Source organism: Cibotium barometz, chromosome 16 (genome assembly GCF_041138505.1).
Source record: "Cibotium barometz isolate CiBa-2024 chromosome 16, ASM4113850v1, whole genome shotgun sequence".
Taxonomy (NCBI): domain Eukaryota; kingdom Viridiplantae; phylum Streptophyta; class Polypodiopsida; order Cyatheales; family Cibotiaceae; genus Cibotium; species Cibotium barometz.
The window spans coordinates 2059725-2084432 of NC_141061.1; the positions used below are offsets into that span (position 1 = coordinate 2059725).

Sequence of the window (24708 nt, forward strand, 5' to 3'; positions counted from 1 at the left end):
TTGACAACTATGTATCTTTCTACATCCCTGCTCATATGTTCTGGTTCATGACTATTCTCAAACTTCACAAATGTGCAATTGGTTCTTGAACTCATCCCTCGACTACTATTGATTAAACCTGCTATGTTTCCTTGAGAGTAAGGTCTTCCATCAACATAGAGTCTTTGTCCTTCTACATGTGTGATCCCTCTATCAAAAAGAGAGGCTACATTGAGACATAATCCATAAGTACTCATGCTCTGAATGTAGCGAGTAAGCTGATGCGATGGACCCCATCTATATATAGGTCCACAGAAAGACATAAGGGTGACCTCTGAACGAGGGGACGCATGTAAATCCTGTGCAATAAAGAGACCTCGTCCTGCTCCACTAATGGTAGATGGAGCAATCATGTAGCGACTGCCCCAGAAGCTGAAAACCACTCCATCTAAAGGAAGTGATCCTCTCTGCCATCCTCCGTATCGTCTTCGATCATACGTCTGTACTAGAGAATGCAAACGAGTAGGCAACGGATGATCTCCACCTGTCTCGGCCTCCAAAGAAAGAGGTAGAGGATGTCGAGAAACCTCGAGCTGAGCTGACAAATGACCTGTCCGTGCCATGTGCGAGGGACATGTGCACCACTGATAGTGAAGTCATCCTCGTCATCAAGTGAATATACCTACATATATGATATGGTTACATTATATATGAGCCTTTGATTTATAAAATAACCAATAATAAAACTAAGGGAGAACAGTCACATACCATAGGTCGATGTCGCTCCTCAGGTGGCGGTGCTCACTCAAAAGTACCATGAGTCATCTCATGTGAAAAGCACTCCCGTCGTGGCCTCCGATATGCGCCATGACAACGAGCACACGAGCATATAATAGACTCGTCGTAGTAGAAATCATCATAAACAGGTTCATGTGCAGTATTGGAACTCTGTGCACCCCAATCACCACGAGTAGGAGGTGGTGATGTACCGTTTGATTGGTCCGAATCTGGTTTTCAAGTACCATAAAAATACGAGTCATTAATCAAATGATCAAGAAGAAAAAGGCAATACATGAAAGAAAACATTGAAATCTAACAAGTTCTATGGTATGCAATATGAAAAATAAACAGACGCTACTGTATGGTGGAGAAAAACAAGAGGAGGGCTAATATGTGCATGGAGACATGGCAATACTTCCGCAAGGAGAGACGCCTACGCATCACTTTTCCTCAGCAGAAGGTGCGTGCCTTTGCTAATGTATATTAGAATTAATTTGAAATTTGATAGATTGATTCTAAATATTCTCTAATCTATGTCATTTTGTTTAATGAAATTTACATAGAGGACAGCACGAAAGAGACTGCAAGTTGGTCACACATCTAGATTAGGCCGGACGGGTCGAGATGGATTTGTGGCCACATTTGTGAGTATAAATCATTCTAATTTTAACTTTCAAAGATACTATTATTGAATGGAGAAATCAATAAGTCTTTGGTTTTGTCTTGATGCAGACCAAAGACTATGGTCGTGCACCTACGGCGCAAGAGATGGAGTACGCTACATACTATGGGTACCGCGCTTTGCAGGCGACACTTCCGAACACGCCTGATCCACTAGTTGTGGGTATCACTGATTTGTTTTGTGGTTTATTTTCATATTAACTCTATTATATTCTTATTTGATTTTACTAAGTAATGCAGGAGCAACATGGCGAGGAGGACATGATAGAGGTGGCTCGACAGGAGGCCGACGGGCGACGCGACGAGAGTCTGAGGCGGGCGGCGGCGGCGTGATCCTGGGTGGGGACACGGGTGGTGGCAGTGGTGATGGTGGTGTTGTGGTTGGGGGCACGGGTGGTGGCAATGCTGATGTTGATGATGATTCCGAGTCTGATAGTAGCGACTCATATAGTGATGGCTCACGTAGTGATACTTAGTGATCTGTTTTGTATATGAGAGGATTGATCACCACACACTATAGACACATGTACATATATTTGTTGATGATATATATTGACATATGTTCTCGTTGCATCGCTGAATTTGTCTATTGTCAAACAATTAATTATTTGTCGGTAAGTTAATTAGCCTAAGTATGTGCGTTATTTATTTATCTGTATGTTTTAAAACAAGACAAATCCAAAACAAAAAAAGAGGCGAGCCCACGATGTAACACATCAAAAGAAGCAGAAGATTGGCAAGCATCACCAATTTCTCAAAAGCTCTTGGAAAGCTAGATAGAGACAAATCAAAAACTTTATCGCAGTTCCAGTGACTATTTTTCTATGTTAGGCTCTAATATTAACAAGCTTTTAATTTTCATATTTTTTGTAGGGTCCCTGATTGTACGATACGTATCAACTCTCAAGCTAACTTTCAAGCTTAAAGATCCGAACCCTGAAGTTTCAAAGCACGTGATTTCAAAGTACCAATTTATGTACCACATACCTGTACCATGTAACCATTTGCAAGTACGAGGTTTCAACATGATACCCAACTCAAGTACCAAGTACCAAGTACCAAGTCTAACACTAAAAAGCTTTCTTTGTTCCCATGTTTATTGCTTAAGGTACCCCAAAGTTAGACCAACCAATTGATACCATATATCATGTATCAATTGCGAGTTCGAAGTTTCATTATATGGAGCCTGATACTAATTCAAGTACCAAGCACCGAATCTAGTACCAAGTACCATGTACCAAGTATCAAGTACCATGTACCAATTACTATGGACTATGTACCAATTATCATGTACCATGTACCAATTACTATATGGACCATGTACCAATTATCATGTACCAATTACTATGGACCATGTACCAATTATCATGTACCATGTACCAATTACTATAGACCATGTACCAATTATCATGTACCAAGTACCATGTACCAATTACCATGTACCAAGTACCGTGCACCAAGTACCATGTACCAAGTAGCTTGAGAATAGTTATTATTAAAAAAGTTTTTTAATTGCCGTTTTTTGTCCATCCCCATTGTCGTTCGTCGGGATTGCTTACATACATACATACATACATACATACATGCATGCATGCATGCATACAATGTGCATGCATACATACATGCATGTATATACATACATACATATGACATACATACTGTAAGGACCCTTTTTGATATAGACATGTATATACAAAATATTGGCATAAAGACTTAATTTTTGGTTGTGTATATTTTGCCTCTTAGTAAAATAATATATTTTGAGTCAGTTACTAACATGTCTGGGGTGTAATAGTAGTACGCCACCGTTTGCTTCTAGTCTTCATTTTGAAGAAAAATACGGTCCGGAATGCGGATCCGAAAGGAGCTGGAATATCTATATGAACCGAAATGCAGACCGGAGTGGAGTTCCGGAAGGCAGAGAGATGGGACCAGAGAAGATCCGGAAGAGTGCGGGACGGGAACCTTTCGCATACAGTACAGAAGAATGCGGGACAAGAACCTTCCGCAAGCCATACGGAAAACCAGTCAGATTCCGTACGTAAATAACAGAGTATGGGATACCGGATGAGAGCAGATGCCGGATGAGATATATACATACATACATATATGTATACATATACAATGCATGCATGCATGCATTACGTATGCATAACATATGTATGTACTACTATGTGTGTATGTAGTATGTATGTACATGCACATTGTATATGTGTATGTATATGTATATTTATATGTATATGTATATGTATTATATAGATATATATATAATATGACATATGTACTACATATGGCATACATCCGTGCATATATATATACATATATAATGCATGCATGCATGCATTATGTATGCAGAACATACGTATGTACTATTATATGTGTATGTACTATGTATGTACATGTACATTGTATATGTGTATGTATATGTATATGTATATGTATATGTATATGTTTATGTACATGTATTATATAGATATAGTAAAGCTTGAAAATAGTTGAAGTTAAATAAAGTTTTTTGAACTATTGATCTTTGTCCCATCCCGAGATGGCCCTATCCCCTTCCCCGCTCCCATTCGTCAGGAATGCTTACATACATACATACATGCATGCATACAATGTACATACATACATACATGCATGTATATACATACACACATGCATGGATTCATACAATGTAGATACATATATACATGTGATATACATACATACATACATAATGTCTTACATACATACATATATAATGCATGCATGCTTACATTATATGTATGCATAACATTAAACGTATGTATGTACTACTATGTGTGTATGTACTATGTATGTGTATGCACATTGTATATGTGTATGTATATGTATTATAAAGATAAAGTAAGGCTTGAAAATAGTTAAAGTTAGAAAAGTGAGCTAGATAGCACTGTTTACCAAAATTCATGTTCGTTTATGCATCGGTGTCTGACCAATCTCCGTAAAAACAACGACAACACGGAGCGCAATCACAATTGCAAGATAGCAAGTGACAAAGAGAGCAACAATAGGCAAATCATGAGAAAAATATAGACAATATTATGTTTAATATAAATGAATAAACCGGTATATAAATTGTATATTTGTTCATTTTTTTCCGTTGCGCATCATCGCTTAAGCTACATAACCGTCGCTTAAGCGACGTTAAATAACTTATTAAAATTATGTCGCTTATGCGACACATATGCATCGCTACAGGAGTCACTATTGTCATCGCTTAAGCGAGGTACAACAGCGATGCCTGTAAACGAGGGCTCGTAGTGTCGCTTAAGCGATGCTTTTGCGTCGCTTCTGTCGTCGCTACGAGCCCATGGACTAGTAGTGTTTGGACCCAAAAAGGGCCTCCTAAGGATTCCTAATTTTAAGGGATTAGAGCTTTAAAAGCAGGGCTTAAGGGAGACAAAGGCTATGATGATCCCTTGCCTTGCCACATCAACCATACCTTCCTAGTTTCACTTTTTAAAGGGAATATTCTCATACTCTCTCTATTACTTTTTGACTTTTCTCATACTTTCTTACTTTTTGAATTTTTTATCTTCACTCTACAAATTGAATCTTTCTTGTTAGTTTGAAATCTCCTTTCTCATTAACTCCCACCATATCTCCCTTCCACATCAACAAAACATTCTCGTGTTTAGGTGGGTCCCAAAAAGTGAAAATTTATAATTTTTTACATTTTGAGGTGGAAAAAACACCACCTAACCAATATGTATGAATTTTTTATCTTCACTCTCTACAAATTGAATCTTTCTTCTCTGTTTGAAATCTCCTTTCTCATTAACTCCCACCATATCTCCCTTCCACATCAGCAAAACATTCTCGTATTTAGGTAGGTCCCAAAAAGTAAAAAATTTTATTTTTTATTTTTTTTACATTTTGAGGTGGAAAAAACAACACCCAACCAATATGTATGATGAAAATATTTTTTTCCCTCCAAAAAGCTTATAATTCAAGGGTCACATCAGAAGCCTATCAAGAGCCAGTACATCCATAACTAACTATCAGGTCCCCACAACCCCATAAACATAACTAACTGTCAGGAACCACTACATCCATGAGATCCGGAAATTGTTGGGACCCCAAATTTTTTTTTAATTTTTCTTATAAATCTAATTTATTGATGAAAAATTCCATGTTAGTATATTTGTATATCAAAAATATCAGTTTCTACTTAGAAAAATGGATTTGTTTTAAACCTCCAACAGTAAACTTTTAACAGTCTCTCACTCTCTCTCTCTCTCTCTCTCTCTCTCTCTCTCTCTCTCTCTCTCTCTCTCTCTCTCTCTCTCTCTCCCCCTAAGGATCTCTCTACTTTAGCTTCTTCCTCTGCTTATCTTTGGAGCCTTTGCAAGCTGTGTGTGTAGCCCCTTATGAAGCTAGAAAATGGAAGGCTAATTTACACATTCGTATTCCTAAAGAGTATGGCAGCTCTAAAAAAACCCATCCTACTGATGCACAATCTGTCCAAGCTCGTAGGATAGCTAAGGAGAAAAATGTAGATCTTTGGGTCGATGGGCATCTCTATCCAATTGACCCTCCATTAAGAGTAAACTCTCCTTTCTGTGATTTATCATCTTTTATGCAATTTGTTGGTGAAGGAGAACTTGGCTTGTTAGGATACTGCAGAAGATTGACTACAAGTGGAGCTTCGCAAACCCATATTCTCCAATCTCAATTGCAAGCATCACAATTCAACCTTTTACAATGTCAAGAAGGACTTAAAACATCATCAGATAAAATGAAAGAGATCCCTGCAGGAGAATGTGGAGAAGGATGCAAAGATTCAAAGGCTAGAGGAACTTATCAAACGACTCAAAGCAACGCCAAATGGTGCTCGTGAACGCAAAAAGACATTGGCTGGTATAGAATCTCTTGCATTTAAAGGTCGAGCACGAAAGAAAAGGATTCGTACAACAAAGTAAGTAACATAAACTTTCATTATGCACTTAGTGATTTAAACAAAATAGCCATGATTTGTTTTTTGCCAGGAATTTTCTGCAAAAGAGGTGTGTGGTTCTAACGAAGAGAAATGAAAGGATTTGGTCAAAGCCATTCTGAATACCAAGGATATTCTCTCAATTATTTTACTGACCCTCATCGTCCTAAAATATGCCAAGCTGTTTTAGCAATGTGGTGAGCGAGATTACCACCTCCATCGATTCTTCATTAATTCAACATGCTTGTGATGCGGTTGGAATCAGCACGAAAGGGTACCATGCAATCCGTCAGGTTGTAAAAGATGCATTTCTAAGACAAGGAATCACTGGCACTTTATTTCCTACACTCAAGGTGATTCACAATGTCAAGCGTATCAATAATGATGATGTGCAACAAGCTATAGGACAGTTTTATCATGTTGAGGGCACACTAACATTAGACACAGGGTCGAGAAGAAAGAAAATCAAGACAACAAGTACAGAATTTCACTATGATGTTTACAATAACATTTTTGTTCATATTGAGAGACTACAACAAGCTATGGTGAAGTTCTATGGTCTTTCACCAGAAGGTGAGAACTTGCAATTGCTACTATTCATGTTTTTCAGTAGAAAATAAAGATGATTATTTTATTTTGAATATTGTAAATTAACGTTTATTTACAGTTTTGGGGAGCACACTTTCATTTGTGCTCAAGCTAGATGAGTGCCAAATTGTGAAAGGTCGGAAGCTAGAACATATGAGCATTATGCTCATGAATGAGGCCATGATATGTGCATGGGAAAAAACTACCAAACCAAGTTTTAGTGTGCAATTTGAGAAAGAGGTCTGGTGGCTTGGTGCATTCGAGTACCAAAGGAGACACATGAGGTATTGACATGGTTGTTTGAAAGGACTCCCTGGAGGATAACAGATGTAATCAAAAAAGAAATTGATGGACAACTTTTAGATGTAGAAAACATAGGAAAGTTCAAGGTGGATTGGCATCTTGGGGGAGATTTGAAGACAATTAAATGCATGATAGGTTGTGCGCAAGGCGCGACATCAAGATGGCCTTGTCCATATTGCAATGCTCAGATTATATTCCTAGGCAGAAAAAGACAAATGGAAAAGGTATACAGAAGACCTATGTCCATGCTGACCTTAGGTACTATAGACTAGTTTGGTATCCTTAGTTCATCATTAAGTTCAAGAATTCTGAAAGTTCAAGGTGGATTGGCATCTTGGGGGAGATTTGAAGACAATTAAATGCATGATAGGTTGTGCGCAAGGCGCGACATCAAGATGGCCTTGTCCATACTGCAATGCTCAGATTATATTCCTAGGCAGAAAAAGACAAATGGAAAAGGTATACAGAAGACCTATGTCCATGCTGACCTTGGGTACTATAGACTAGTTTGGTATCCTTAGTTCATCATTAAGTTCAAGAATTCTTGAAAGCAAGACTTTCTCTATCTAGAGTCTATCTAGATTACCATCAAAACTCCTTAACTAGAGCACATAGGTGGGTAGAGAACCATCAGTTTGTAATCAAAGTTTACAAGCAATAATAGTATTTACTGTCCACTTCTTTTTACAATTCAATGCATTGTAATGTGCATTAATTATGCTTCCACTATTATGTTTTCTTATAATGAGATGGAATTATTTTATGTTTGGAGGAAAGATTGATTCTAGTGTCCAAGGAGCGATGGACCTGATAAAAGAAAAATAAATGATCGAGAATTCTACAAAAGTACAGGTAGACCTGATTTCTATGGAAGCACATGCAGACCCTTTACAAGTATACGTATCAAAGCCAAGGCATTCTTTATCATAAAGGGAATTGTAAAGCATAAGGAGAATTTACATTGAGAACATGGTGAAATTATTGATTCTACTTCTAACCCTTATGCTAACGACCCCAGTTCTTCTAGAGAACCCAACCTTAATAGAACTTAGAGTGAGCTTAAGAATTTACTTCTTAGATGAGAAATCCAACAAGCTCCCCATTCACCTATTTATCTCTATAGTGAAGAAGAGTACTATGGTCTTGGAAAAGAAAGAAATATGTTTGAGAAGTCTACCATATGTGTTGGCCATATAGCTAGAATGACTCATAGCTTTAACTCAACACATCCCCATCTCTTAGACTCTGTCTTAAAAATAGATAACCTAAACGCTATCCAAAATTCTAAGAAAGCTATGCAGGATTTCAAGAATCCAGGTATATTCTTTGATCTTGTTAAAGATAATATAATGTATGAAAAGATTGATTGGTGATGTCGATTAAGCATTTTTTCTTAGGAAATATATGGATACTCACAATGTGCACATCGGCACATGAAATAAAACCTTAGGAAATATATAATATTAAATGGCAAAAGCCGTTGTCGGAATAGCCGCCAAATGCCATCGCGCGCTGTCGTTCCATTGTGGGTGTCACAATCTTCTTGAACAAGCCTCCATCTTATTATCGTTGCAAAACCACCAAGACATATGTAGAAGTTTATAATGAAAGATGGTAATTTTTCATGTCACACTGGTTCACGTACGCCCTCTCCATTTAAGAAAGTGATCTAGGTTGAATGGGAAGATAGGTCTTGCAGCATGCCAAATAAATCATGTGGCATGTCCTCGTATTTTTAAAGCCAATCACCATCCAACACCTCCACAAGTGCAATATTAAATGTACTTATCATCATAAGATGGGACAGTATACTTTGATCTATTGGAAAGGAGCGTATGATCAACAAAGAATTGTATGGATGTACACTAACCTACACGAGAGTGGGAAGATATGGATGATCATAATCTACATGAGAGTGGGAAGATATGGATGATCAACAAAGAATTGTATGGATAGTGTACACTAATCCTCCACAGGAGAGAGGGAAGATAAGGATGATCATAACACTAATCTTCAGGAGAGTGGGAAGATATGGATGATCATAACACACAATTTTTTGTTTCTAAAGAGAAGGGGGAATATTAGAATAATAAGAGATTCCCCAGCATTCAAAATTCAGTGGCTTACTTTGCCAAATTCCAGTGCTTTCACACTAGTATATGCATGCTTATCTCCTCATACCTGCGACACACATTATTTCCTCTAGTCTTGTTGGACTCAATTGAGCTTGACCTTAAAGTCCAAATGGCATCGAGTTGAGTTTAACTAGTTCCTACTCTTGGGCTTGATTTAGCTGAGCTTGACATTAAAGTCCAAATGAGAAAACTCAGTTGAGTTTAATTGGTTCTAGGTAGATTTCGGGGTGCCTGTGTACGTGACACCCCACGGGCCCTAACATGAGCGGTCACCTAGCCGGTGACTGTCTCAGTATAGACAGTGGTACTATAGACAGCCGTGCAAAGAAGTTATGAACACACGTCGGTGTGTTTGCTGTGATTCGAACCTAGGTCCCTGCCAAGGGAGGTGAAGCTCCTATCCACTACACCGCGCGCACACTTGTGACATAAACACATGTCCATAACACGTCATAGACATATGTCTACAAATGAGCCCGTCACCGGCCAAGGGGAAACACGTACACAGGCACCCTGAAATATACCTACAGCCAGTTTAATTGAGAGTCGATTGCCATTAGTGGTGCGATAATTGGATTTCCATGCGACAGGTAGACGCGGTGACTCACCATGTCCTGCAGGAATACAGGGACTTAGTACTGTTAATGTAAATATGAGGACTGTCCTTGAGGATTGATTGCAGAATTAGTGCATGCATGAACAGCTTACAGATAGAATTACAAATTAACAAGATCAGTCGTCGATTATTAAGGCCCAACGAGGCATTGGCTTTGATTGTTGCATACCATAGTTTATAAGGAGAGCAGCCTGCTTCGAACGCTCCCTAGCTCCTCTCAGAATACGATGATGTTCATCAACGTCGACGCAACCCTTTGATTTGTTGGAGATCCGAATTCATAAGGAAGGAACGCCTGCTTCAAAAGCTTCCTCTCGGATGATCATCAAAGCGAGCGTGCATGCGGGATCAGAGAGATTCATCTGCAAGTCGTGATGATCATCCAGGGGGGAAGCTTGTGATTAAAGCGCACGAGGTAGCGGCGGGAGGGGGAGAGAGAGAGAGAGAGAGAGAGAGAGAGGGGAGGGGGAGGGGGGGAGGATTATTGGGAGAGCAAACGATGAATATCTCGTATTATCAGCTAGCTAGTTATACTTGCTTGTTGCTAGTACTGGGGGGGTAGAGAGAGGGGAGGTAGTACTGGGGGGGTAGAGGGACGGGAGGGCCTGCATATGTATAAAATGCTGGGCTTTTGAACACGTCGTGGGGACCTGCTCTGGGTAGGCCAGCTAATGAATCCAATATAATATCTATTTAGACGGTCACGTTGAAGTTGACTAATTGGATGGGCTTCCAAGTTGCGTCTCCACCTTGAATACTGCAGTGTACTAGTAGTCGGGGTCATGTTGAGCTAACACGAGGCGGTGAGCTTCCAAGTTGCAACCTCGTCTCGTCTCGGCCTTCAACGAGGCGATGTATACTTAAGTCACAGACTCTAGCGCTCGTGCATGACCATCGAATCACGCATCTTGACCGCTACTTGTGTCAACTTCTAGCTTCTCTTGTAACCTATAAAAGTGTCTTATTATATCTTTACTGATTGAACACTCCAAAAGTTTTTAAAAAAACTTCAGACCATTCATGACGTTTGACTTCATATGAATAATGATCATGCAATGGAAATACTCCATTTTTCAATGAAAGCATAATGGGAAACTAAGAGACTTTGCCTAAGGGAGCTTAAATTGCCACATAGGATCGAGTGAGCATTGCATACAATAGTTGCCACACATCAGACCTTGATTTACTTTCCCATCTCAAACATTGTGCTTAGTCGACACCAAACCATTGGCTAATGTAATGGTTGGGGCCACTCATCTTTGCTTAGTAGGATGTTGGAACTTGGCCACACACACACACAAACACATCCCCTTCTCTCTCTCTCTCTCTCTCTCTCTCATGGCCATGTAGAAAAACTCTCATGATCATCATGTATAAGCAAGGTACAAAAAATCTCTGGTAGATGGAGGAGTACAATTGACATAAGGTATAACTAGCTGTAACTAATCTAATGCTCCTCCTCATTCGAGTTGCTATGCCGGTGCCTGGAATCCTCCCTATCATCATCACCTCCAACACCTTGCCACCCTTGTTGCTCACGCGAAGGTGATGGTCTAGCCTCCTGCAATGAATCACATGTGATATATAGATGAAACACTTGTTACTATTCAATTAAATATCACATTATTAAGATCAAACAATATATACAATTTTGTGCTATTTGACCACATACCACTGGTACATGCTCCTCTCCATGCCGTGAGAGCTCTGTCCATAGCCACGTATATCCATGTCGACTGGCAACTCGAATCTCATCAGCAATCAGAGCATGAGTATAATCTGTAGTCTTCATTTTTTTTAAATACACTTGTTAATCTTGCATACGTTCAGAGACTGTTTTTTAGAGTCTTTACCAGGAGAGTTACCCCCTGAGAGGCTAGAGGATCATGCCATAGATCTTATTCCAGGGTCTAGTCCGCCCAATAGGCTACCGTACAAGGTTAGTGTAGCCCAGTAGAAAGAGATTATGACACAGGTTAATGAGCTGTTAGAGAAGGGACTAATTCAGCCCAGTAGTTTCCCATTTTGTTCACCTGTGTTACTAGTACAGAAGAAAGACGGTTCATGGCAAATGTGTATTGACTACAGAGCCTTGAACAAGAATACGATCAAGAATAAAGTCAATATTAGATAATTTGGAAATTATCTCACACTTTGGGAATCAACTTCTCAATATAGTTTTGGCCATAACTTGAGCATACTAACTCCAAATTTGTCGGAGATTTTGGATTTAGATTCTACTCATAAAGATATTTCCAACGATATGTCACATGAGATGGTTTTGATAAAATCTTGGATAAGTTCACTATGATCCCATTTTTCAAATGGGAATGGGATTTTTTCCAAATTATCTAATATGGTGTTAATAGATTTTCGATTTCGCGCATAGATGATATTCTTGATCGTTTGCAAGGAGCAGAAATGTTTAGCAGGATAGATTTGAAGAGTGGGTACCATCAGATTAGAATCACACCCAAGGATGTGCACAAGACTGCATTTCGCACTACATTTGGTCTCTATGAGTTCTTAGTCATGCCCTTTGGATTGACAAATGCTCCTGCCACAAAAGAGTCCCCCTCTTGCTCACACAAATCCCAAGAACTATCTAGAGCCTAGGGCTCTGATACTATGTCAGAATACGCAGCGGAGATGATGACTAGATCTGGGAACACAAATCCCAAGAACTATCTAGAGCCTAGGGCTCTGATACTATGTCAGAATACGCAGCGGAGATGATGACTAGATTTGGGAACACAAGAGCAAAAAATGCATGCAAAAAAATAGCACGAGAGAGAGAGAGATGTAGGCATGTAACTCTACTCTGATATACACAAGTAGATCCCGATATGATACACTGAGTGGTATGGGGCTGGGGGCCTATTTATATGCCCCCATCCTCTGGTGGTTGCATCCTCTTGTTTTCGGAGGTTTTGTATCTCATCTTTTCATGAGAGTCGTCTCCTGGCAGGTTATCATGTATCTCCTAGCTCGGGTTTCGAGTTCCTTTCTAGCCAGGATCTATTCTACACCCACGATCCGTCCATGAGAACTCCATTGTCTGGCTGTCCCCATTCTCCTTTATCTGTGGGCGTTTGTTTTCTGCAGGGAAGTTCCCTCTGTGTCCCCAGGTTGTGCCGCCCTGCGTGCCCCGCATTGAGGCCCAGGTATTCCCTTGACCTCTTGTTCGGTCTTCTCCTCCTCCGGAGTAGCTGGTTCACTCTCATGAGTGTGGTTCTTGGCAGCCAATTTCTCCTCCATATTTTCTCCCGCATGCGGTTTCTCCTGCACCACACTCCCCATCAAAACGATGAAGTCCTCTTGTTGGTTGCAACTCTTGCAAAACGAGTGGTCTTTTCCATCAGTGTTTGTCCCACATGTGGTTTATTCAGCATGCGGCTCCTTGTCTCCATGCCCTTCTCGTACCTGGCATTCAGGAGAGGTATCCAATAGGCCATCACCTGGGTCAGCAGCTTTTGAATCACCATATCTAACATCAATAACAGAGAACATGTTGCTGGAAAAAGATGTGGGTAATCTTTTAGCCCTTCACTCTCTTATGGTCAGTTGCCAATATGAGCCTTGGCCCGATTGAGCTCCTCTTCAACAATGTATTGAGCTCCTCTCTAACAATGTATTGAGCTCTTCTCTAACAATGTCTCTCTAGTCTGACATATAGTTGTTTTAAATATATAGATACGATGAGTGACCACACGGCCGTAAAGTGAAGTTGGCAATCATCAAGTCTTTGCTATGAGGCACTGGACTTTCTGGAGATACACTGTCAGAGGCCATGACAGATTATGTGGAGATGGATGATGCGGGTTTAGACAGTGCGATTGAGATTCTTGGGAGATTCAGTATGCCTGTACGACCTGGAGAGGGTACATCCTCCCAGCCACATGCAGGAGTGGAGACGTCTTGGCATGCACATACTACTGCGCATCAATAAGCTTCTTGATTGATAAAATAGTAATGTCATCCATTTTTTACATATAGAATTCTTAATATATATATCCTTTTGATGTCTTTGTTTGCTTAGGACTCCTATCCCAGTTACATCACATCACGAGAGTCAGCGGCTTACTCCTGATGTACCTCCTAGTACTTAGGTGACACCTGATTCACAAGGTAGTGGCCATTCCTCCCGCAGGTATATCTTTTATGGTGATTACGGATTAAATATCAAGTATTTTTTACGAACTCACATCTCAATATATCGTATGTTTGTATTGCGCGTAGGCGTCGACGGAGTACCACACCACCAGTGCCCCCACCAGTGCCGATGCGCACGTGCACTGGGACTTTGGGTGTCACATGCGACATCACACTTGATGGGGGGTATCCTTCAGGTTAGAGCTGGCATCGCCTTCAGACGACGGATGAGAGATCTTTGCATGTCATATCTACAGCGAGTTCATATACCATGGTAGTAAGTATTATTTAACATAAAGAATATGAATTACAGTTTTTTATTTGAATTACTAACTAACTTTATTTTGCAATGCAGCGATCAACTCGAGGATGACAAGAAATATGTCATCAACACACTGAGACGGAGTTTGGGGTAGGATGGAGTCGGAAGTGGTTGCTGAAACAATTGTGTAAAATCTTGAGTCATCGACGCGACAATGCATGGTAAGTAGAGAGAGAGAAATGAAACAAAATGAAATGCTATATTTACGTCTTCAAAAGGCCAAAATGACCTATGAGACCAAAAAGTTACCATCAGAGAGCTCTGATACCAATGGGCAGCATGGGGTGTGTTGTGGTTAAGGGTACTGCGGGTAGTCATTGAGGGTGCTGCTGGAACTACTGCCACGAAATGCTAGAAGACTGCTGGCTTCGATGGTCTACTGCCAGGCCAAGTCGATCCAAGGAACCTTGCTTGATTGCGCGTACCAGGGATTTAATATTCACGTGATCACAAGAATTTTTGTGATAATAACACATGTGAACAAGTTATTCACATATTCTCATGTTACCGTTCACAAAATAACAGGTCACTTGCCATTTGGGAACCCCTTAAAAGCTTGGCTACACATGGGAATAAGCTATTCACATGTTCTCATGTTACCATCTTCACATAATAGCAAGTCAGTGGTCACCTAAAAAGATTTTTTATGCCCGACAAAGATAATTTTTTAGGCCCTTGTGAAAGCTTTGTGAATATAACATGTGATCACAAGATTTTTTGTGTTATTAACATATGTTATTAACATGTTCACATGTTCTCGTTTACGTCAGTGAAATCCCTGGCAGGTACAGAAGGTTGAGATGCTGATACTGGGGTTGAAATGCGAGATAGAAGCCTTGGTAGAGGAGGGGAATCGAATCCCAATACGAACTTTCTTTCATTGAACTTGGAGCTAAAATTACCCTGTACACAGCTAGAGCAAAAAAAACGAGTCTGAGGGGAATCGAACCCCGACACTAGCCATATGAGGCTATCACCATGAGGCTCCCCACCACCCACCCTTGTTACTAAGTTTATAAAAAAATAAAAAACAAGACTTCACAATGAATGATTTTGAGATTAAATCTTACCGAACATAGGCTGATCCGTGAGTTTATACGTAAGACAAATGGTCCTCATCGTCATCTCTGAGATAAACCGTCAATAAAATTTCATCTTCATTATCCTTGTTGATTTCTTCGAACTCCTCGATCGTTAAATTTGTGTTCACGTTCATTTTCTCTGTAGGCTCGACATCCATTGTTTCCTCCTCTTCGGTGTCTGTAGTGTCAGAGTCTAGATCATTGTCATTCTCATCACCTACAATGTCCTCATGATCGACTGATAGAAGAATTCTACACCTCTCTGACGTCAATGTGTCTAGATTCGAGGATGTAATCAAATCATCCTGATCCGTTGTCTCAGAGTCAACGCTATCAAACAAGTGTCGACCTCTAGGTTGGAGCACAACTTGCCACCATGGATGAGCATCTGTATTCTTGTAAAAGAATGCTTGTTCAACATGAGTTGGCAGAATGTAAGGCTCTTTTGTTGCACGCAATAACTTTGAGCAGTCGACGGACCAAAATCCGGACGGTTCTCTTTTCATTGTGGCATTATTGCCTTTATACCTGGCACGGAACCAATCCACCTTCAAAACCACCTGTCAAAATACACGAATCAAAACTTTAGAATTATGTATAGCTTTAAGAAATCTACATGTTATTGTTGCATGAAGAGAGATCTCATTTACCTGCTTGAAGATATGATATGATACTTCATAAATGCCCACTATGGTTCCCACGTAACCAAGTTCACTGTCGATAAGATTTGTGTCTCTTGAACTTGCACGTGATAATTGCTTAAAAGAGGCAACAAGGCACGAATCCTGAGTTAGACGTAAGTCGTCAATAGATTTTATCCGAAGATGTTGTCCATAAGCCCACATGTTGGTATACATTCAAGCCTACACCAAAACATAAATTATTAAAAAAATTTTGAGATTCATCTTTTAGCTCAGAGTTTTCAAAACCAAACAAGTTACCTGTTTTTCATACCCGATCATAAACTCTCTTTGTTCCGTAGAGATTGGCTCATCATCACTAACCGCACGTTGCATACGGGTGTATAACCAATCCATGAAAGTAGGTACGTCCCCGTCGTTATTTACATTGGTTTGACGTCTGGATCTCCTCTTTTTACGTCTACCAACTCGTTTGCTTGCAAGTTCCTCCTCATACTCATCAACGAATTGTTGCATGCATTCGCTATTATAGACAATGAAAGTAGAAATATCCAATTTATCTTGGATCTTAAGTCGAAAAGGGACTCCCTTACCAGACAATACCTCGTCATACATGGTAGAAGACGACTCATTTGTCCATACGCGTGGACCTTCAGAATCGGTTTTCTCAAGGTATTCACAAACGTAATACATGCATTCTTCAAGCATCCATCCCTCCGCCATAGAACCCTCTGGTCTTGCTTTTTGACGTACATAACCTTTCAATACTCCCATAAACCTCTCGACCCAAAACATCCATCGAGTGCTGACAATACCAGCGAGCTCTATCTCGTCTACTAGATGGATTAGAAGATGAACCTGGATATCAAAAAAGGAGGTTGGAAATTCCTTTTCCATTAAACAAAGACGCTCTATATATTCACGCTTCTTTTGTGGAATTGACCCTTTGGCAATCTCTTTAGATGTAATCCATCTATATCAGTAAAAGAAAGAAGATATTAGAGATGTTATTGAATAAAGAAGATATGAAATAAAATTTTATACTAAAAATTAATGAGCGATAAATACCTTGCAAGCGATCCAAGGCGATATATCACATCTCGAACTCCTCTTGTAGTACATCCACCATCAATAACAAGGGGTAGAACATGCTACATACATGATTAATCCGATCAACAAACATGCAAGAAAATAAATACTTTCAAAGATATGAATAGATTTACCTTCACAAAATTGTGCCAATCGTGTGTTTTTAAACCAGACAAGTCATTAGGAACTCAATGGAGTCTTTTTGGGCCCTTTAATTTGCCATGAGATTATGGAAACGTTTAACTTTTTGACAAATAGGAGCCCGCCATGTAAGCAAAAACCAATGGTTTGTAAGAGAGGTGTAAGAGTGGTCAAAGGGTGCACTTTTTCCCCCAAAAAGGAGAGGGGGCAATTTTACAATTTTCGGACCTCCATAACTTCTACATACAAGCTCCGATTTGAGCGGAGATTACAGATCCGTGATCTACGCATCAAGAGCTTTCCATAGATATGTTACATGATATGGTTTTATCCGCTAGATTTTAAATTCCATTTTCCCCCCAAAATTCAAATTCGAATAAAGTAGCCGTTTTGAAGCTTCAAATTAGAAAACGTTTCTTCTTAAGAGAAAAGGTTTGACTCCCTTAAACTGCCAAATAAAAGGGCCCAAGAAGACTCCATTGAGTTCCTAATGTCTTGTCATCTAGAGTGAACATGTTTCGACAAGATGCTCCATATCCTGTAGGCATACGAATTGATTGAATCTTCTTGTTGATAGTCTCTAGCTCTTCTGTCATGAGCACCCATGGGGCAGGCTCACAGGTTGTCTCACGTCGAGTTTCATCATAAAGTGGCCATAGATTGGGCTTTGAGTTTTGATCCTTTAAGTCATTTCTTGCAGCAACTGCTGTGTCTTTCAAGCCAACGAGGTGTTGCCATAAGGTTTGACCAACGTTCTTGAATATGTGCATGGGATCAAGAAGATGACATATCCTCAAATCCTTCCAATATTTCAAAGTATACCATATCAAAGGACTTTGAGATACAGTACGTTTTCCTCTGGCCGGCTGCTTTACAGCGTCATCATCATTGCCGCTTATGATCTTCGACTCCGGATCGATAGCGGGTCCAACAGTCCACTTTAGATACCAATCCTTTGGTGTCATTGGTATTGGACATCTCCCTTCTTCTACCTTTCCATTAAAATGTATGGCTTGCCTTCTGTCTCGTAGATAATGATCCTCAGATAAAAATCGTCTATGTCAAAGATATATATTTTTGTTGAGGTTTTTGCTATAAGTTGATCTCAACCAATCACCACAAGTTGGACAAGCTTTATAACCCTTGGTACATATCCCTGCATGGAAAACAAAACAAAGATGATTAGCGTAATGAATGTCGTACAAACGTATAAAAGAATATATATATTTAAACCATTTACCTGAGCAAAAACCATATCCTGGAAAGTCATGGATAGTCCATGCTAAAATTCCACGAACAATGAACTGTCTTTGACCGATGCTTCTGGACATATCCATGACATCAATCCCTCTCCATAAATCTTGAAGATCATCGATGAGAGGGGCCATATAAACATTCAAATCTTTAACTTGTCGTTTTCCCAGAATTCAGAGTGAGAGCATTAAATGCTCTTTCTTAATGCTGAGATACGGGGGTAGATTATAGTTAATAACTACCATAGGCCATGTAGACCTTTTACTTGATCTCATTGAAAATGGATTCACGCCATCCAATGCTACACCCATCTTTAAATGGCATGGTTCTTTTGCAAAATCTAGCCATCGCAGATCAATATGCTCAAATGCAGGTCAATCTGATGGAATTCGCATTACTCCATCTTTATTCTTGTGCTCCACTCCCCATGTCATAAGCTTATATGTTTTATACGCGGAGCCAGGGGAAAATGTCTCAATACCTTTCTAGGGACCTTACCTTTCTCCTCTTTATAATGAGGAGGTTGACATTTTGGACATGTCACACCATCCTCGTACTGACCTCTATATAAAATACAATCATTGGGACATGCATGTATAGAAGAATAGTCACGTCTAAGACTACTTATCATCTTCTTCACCTCATCATGTGATGTAAGAAGGGAATTGCTTGTCGGCAAGAACTTCTGAGAGAGTAGCCTGCAAAGTCCATTGAAAATATGATCAATAAGAACAAAACATATTGTGATTACTCCTAAAATATTTAGATTTAAAAAAATGTTAGATTGTTACATACTTCAAAAGTGCTGAAATGGATATATTACTCCATCCAAATCGATTTTGAAGATTCATAATAAGTAAGCTTGCACTGAGTCGTGTCAGTTGGCTTCTTGCGTAGATACGCTTTAGAGCTTCTTCTCGAAGATACTTCTCGTTGTTATTAGGAATATCGCTCGCACTATTATTTTGATACCAATCCTCAATAAAATCAGACATGCCATTGTCGTCATCAAAGATAGGGTCCCGCACATTATTGAAGTCCTTAGAATATTGTTTTTTTAGTCTTGCATACGCATTAGGATCACTGTTGCATAGGATCCTCATGCACTCTATTGACATGTGAGATGCGTCATGTGAACGTTGATTTGTGATATTATCGATGTCACAATCTAGAATCTACATATTTGAAGGCAATATCAATAGCATGCTTCTATATAAAAGAAAAGAGAGATACAAAATAGTTACAGATAATAAAAAATGATTATCAAATTAAAATAGAGACAGTAGAGAACGTGGTGCAAATTAAACTGTAGAATTAGGGTACAAGAGGTCCAAATAACATTAGGAAATGTATACAATGAAGCTCTCAATCCTCATCTGTTAAGGGTGCTCGTGGAGGTCTACGCCATCCATAATTGACCAGCAATTCATCACCAGCACGTAATGATCTAATAGCATTGAAAACTATGTATCTTTCTACATCCCTGCTCATATGTTCTGATTCATGACTATTCTCACACTCCACAAACGTGCAATTGGTTCTTGAACTCATCCCTCGACTACTATTGATTAAACCTGCTATGTTTCCTTGAGAGTAAGGTCTTCCATCAACATAGAGTCTTTGTCCTTCTACATGTGTGATCCCTCTATCAAAAAGAGAGGCTGCATTGAGACATAATCCATAAGTACTCATGCTCTGAATGTAGCGAGTAAGCTGATGCCATGGACCCCATCTATATATAGGTCCACAGAAAGACATAAGGGTGACCTCTGAACGAGGGGACACATGTAAATCATGTGCAATAAAGAGGCCTCGTCCTGCACCACTAATGGTAGATGGAGCAATCATGTAGCGACTGTCCCAGAAGCTGAAAACCACTCCATCTAAAGGAAGTGATCCTCTCTGCCATCCTCCGTATCGTCTTCGATCATACGTCTGTAATAGAGAATGGAAACGAGTAGGCAACGGATGATGTCCACCTGTCTCGTCCTCCAAAGAAGGAGGTAGAGGATGTCGAGAAACCTTGAGCTGAGTTGACAAGTGACCTGTCCATGCCGTGTGCAAGGGACATGTGCACCACTGATAGTGAAGTCATCCTCGTCATCAAGTGAATATACCTACATATATGATATGGTTACATTATATATGAGCCTTTGATTTATAAAATAACCAATAATAAAACTAAGGGAGAACAATCACATACCATAGGTCGATGTCGCTCCTCAGGTAGCGGTGCTCGCTCAAAAGTACCATGAGTCATCTTATGTGAAAAGCACTCCCGTCGTGGCCTCCGATATGTGCCACGACAATGAACACACCAGCATATAATAGACTCGTCGTTGTAGAAATCATCATAAACAGGTTCATGTGCAGTATTGGAACTCTGTGCAACCCAATCACCACGAGTAGGAGGTGGTGCAGTATTGGAACTCTGTGCACCCCAATCACCACGAGTAGGAGGTGGTGATCCCCTTTGATTGGTCTGAATCTGGTTTTCAAGTACCATAAAAACACGAGTCATTAATCAAATGATCAAGAAGAAAAAAGCAATGCATGAAAGAAAACATTGAAATCTAACAAGTTCTATGGTATGCAATATGAAAAATAAACAGACGCTACTGTATGGTGGAGACAAACAAGAGGAGGGCTGATATGTGCATGGAGACATGGCAATACTTCCGCAAGGAGAGACGCCTACGCATCACTTTTCCTCTGCAGAAGGTGCGTGCCTTTGCTAATGTATATTAGAATTAATTTGAACTTTGATAGATTGATTCTAAATATTCTCTAATCTATGTCATTTTGTTTAATGAAATTTACATAGATGACAGCACGAAAGAGACTGCAAATTGGTCACACATCTAGACTAGGCCGGACGGGTCGAGATGGATTTGTGGCCACATTTGTGAGTATAAATCATTCTAATTTTAACTTTCAAAGATACTATTATTGAATGAAGAAATCAATAAGTCTTTGGTTCTGTCTTGATGCAGACCGAAGACTATGGTTGTGCACCTATGGCGCAAGAGATGGAGTACGCTACATACTACGGGTACCGCGCTTTGCAGGCGACACTTCCGGACACACCTGATCCACTAGTTGTGGGTATCACACTGATTTGTTTTTTGGTTTATTTTCATATTAACTGTATTATGTTCTTATTTGATTTTACTAAGTAATGCAGGAGCAACATGGCGAGAAGGACATGATAGAGGTGGCTCGACAGGAGGCCGACGGGGGTGACGACGAGAGTCTGAGGCGGGCGGCGGCGGCGTGATCCCGGGTGGGGACACGAGTGGTGGCGGTGGTGATGGTGGTGTTGTGGTTGGGGGCACGGGTGGTGGCAGTGCTGATGTTGATGATGATTCGGAGTCTGATAGTAGCAACTCATATAGTGATGGCTCACGTAGTGATACTTAGTGATCTGTTTTGTATATGAGAGGATTGATCACCACACACTGTAGACACATGTACATATATTTGTTGATGATATATATTGACATATGTTCTCGTTGCATCGCTGAATTTGTCTATTGTCAAACAATTAATTATTTGTCGGTAAGTTAATTAGCCTAAGTATGTGCGTTATTTATTTATCTGTATGTTTTAAAACAAAACAAATCCTAAAATAGAAAAGAGGCGAGCCCACGATGTAACACATCAAAAGAAGCAAAAGATTGGCAAGCATCACCAATTTCTCAAAAGCTCTTTGAAAGCTAGATAGAGACAAATCAAAAACTTTATCGCAGTTCCAGTGACTATTTTTCTATGTTAGGCTCTAATATTAACAAGCTTTTGATTTTCATATTTTTTGCAGGGGTCCCTGATTGTACGATACGTATCAACTCTCAAGCTAACTTTCAAGCTTAAAGATCCAAACCATGAAGTTTCAAAGCACGTGAATTCAAAGTACCAATTTATGTACCACATACCTGTACCATGTAACCATTTGCAAGTATGAGGTTTCAACATGATACCCAACTCAAGTACCAAGTACCAAGTACCAAGTCTAACACTAAAAAGATTTCTTTGTTCCCATGTTTATTGCTTAAGGTCCCAAAGTTAGACCGACCAATTGATACCATATATCATGTATCGATTGCGAGTTCCAAGTTTCATTATGGAGCCTGATACTAAATCAAGTACCAAGCACCGAATCTAGTACCATGTACCATGTACCAAGTAGTATCAAGTACCATGTACCAATTACTATGGACTATGTACCAATTATCATGTACCATGTACCAATTACTATATGGACCATGTACCAATTATCATGTACTAATTACTATGGACCATGTACCAATTATCATGTACCATGTACCAATTACTATGGACCATGTACCAATTATCATGTACCAAGTACCATGTACAAATTACCATGTACCAAGTACCGTGCACCAAGTACCATGTACCAAGTAGCTTGAAAATAGTTATTATTAAAAAAGTTTTTTAATTGCCATTTTTTGTCCATCCCCGTTCCCGTTCGCCGGGATTGCTTACATACATACATACATACATACATACATACATGCATGCATGCATGCATACAATGTGCATGCATACATACATGCATGTATATACATACATACATATGACATACATACTGTAAGGTCCCTTTTTGATATAGACATGTATATACAAAATTTTGGCATAAAGACTTAATTTTTGGTTGTGTATATTTTGCCTCTTAGTAAAATAATATATTTTGAGTCAATTACTAACATGTCTAGGGTGTAATAGTAGTACGCCACTGTTTGCTTCTAGTCTTCATTTTGAAGGAAAATACGGTCCGGAATGCGGATCCGAAAGGAGCCGGAATATCTATATGAACCGGAATGCAGACCGGAATGGAGTTCCGGAAGGCAGCAGAGAGACGGGAACAGAGGAGATCCGGAAGAGTGCGGGACGGGAACCTTCCGCATACAGTATGAAAGAATGCGGGACAGGGAACTTCCGTAAGCCGTACGAAAAACCAGTCAGATTTCGTACGTAAATAACAGAGTATGGGATACCGGATGAGAGCAGATGCCGAATGAGATACATACATACATAATGTCTTACATTTATACATATATGTATACATATACAATGCATGCATGCATGCATTATGTATGCATAACATATGTATGTACTACTATGTGTGTATGTACTATGTATGTACATACATTATGCATACATATACAATGCATGTATACATGTATATATGTATGTACTACTATGTGTGTATGTACTATGTATGTACATGCACATTGTATATGTGTATGTATATGTATATTTATATGTATATGTATATGTATATGTATTATATAGATATATATATAATATGACATATGTACTACATATGACATACATCTGTGCATATATATATACATATATAATGCATGCATGCATGCATTATGTATATTATATGTATATGTACTATGTATGTACATGCACATTACCCAAAGTATCTCATATTTTTAATATTGCTCATAGTTTTTTACTAATAAACCTTGTACATTCTCAACTCTTCATCTTATGTGAGCATTTACTCATTTTTGGATACCCAAAATATCTCATATTTTTGATATTACTCTTAGTTTCTTACTAATAAACCTTGTACATAGTCAACTCTTCATCTTATGTGAGCATTTACTCATTTTTGGGTATCATCTTTTACAAAATTGGATTTATCTCCTCCCCACACATGGATTGATCTTATTGGTCCATAGGAACCTTAATTGAACCATAATCCCAAATTTCTAAAAATCTAGACTCTTAGGCTAAGGTCCTTCATATCCATTTTCAATTAATTCTAATTGCACATTGGAAAGTTCTTTTTGAATTTCTGTTTCAGGGGAACTTATTTTAATAAGATGAGTTATTTTTCTATCCAAAAATATTCATAATCTGAATATTCTCTCTCTAGAATATTTTCTCTCTCTATGTCAAAACAGGCAGAGACGCGATCTCTTATATTTCTGAAGAGGAAATTGATTACAGGGG

The 24708-nt window shown here is 39.3% G+C and overlaps 1 pseudogene; it reads left to right on the forward strand.

Moving 5' to 3' along the window:
* The first annotated feature begins 13547 nt into the window (after window positions 1–13547).
* LOC147630258 (uncharacterized) lies at window positions 13548–21997 on the forward strand (annotated as a pseudogene).
* The last annotated feature ends 2711 nt before the right edge of the window (window positions 21998–24708 follow it).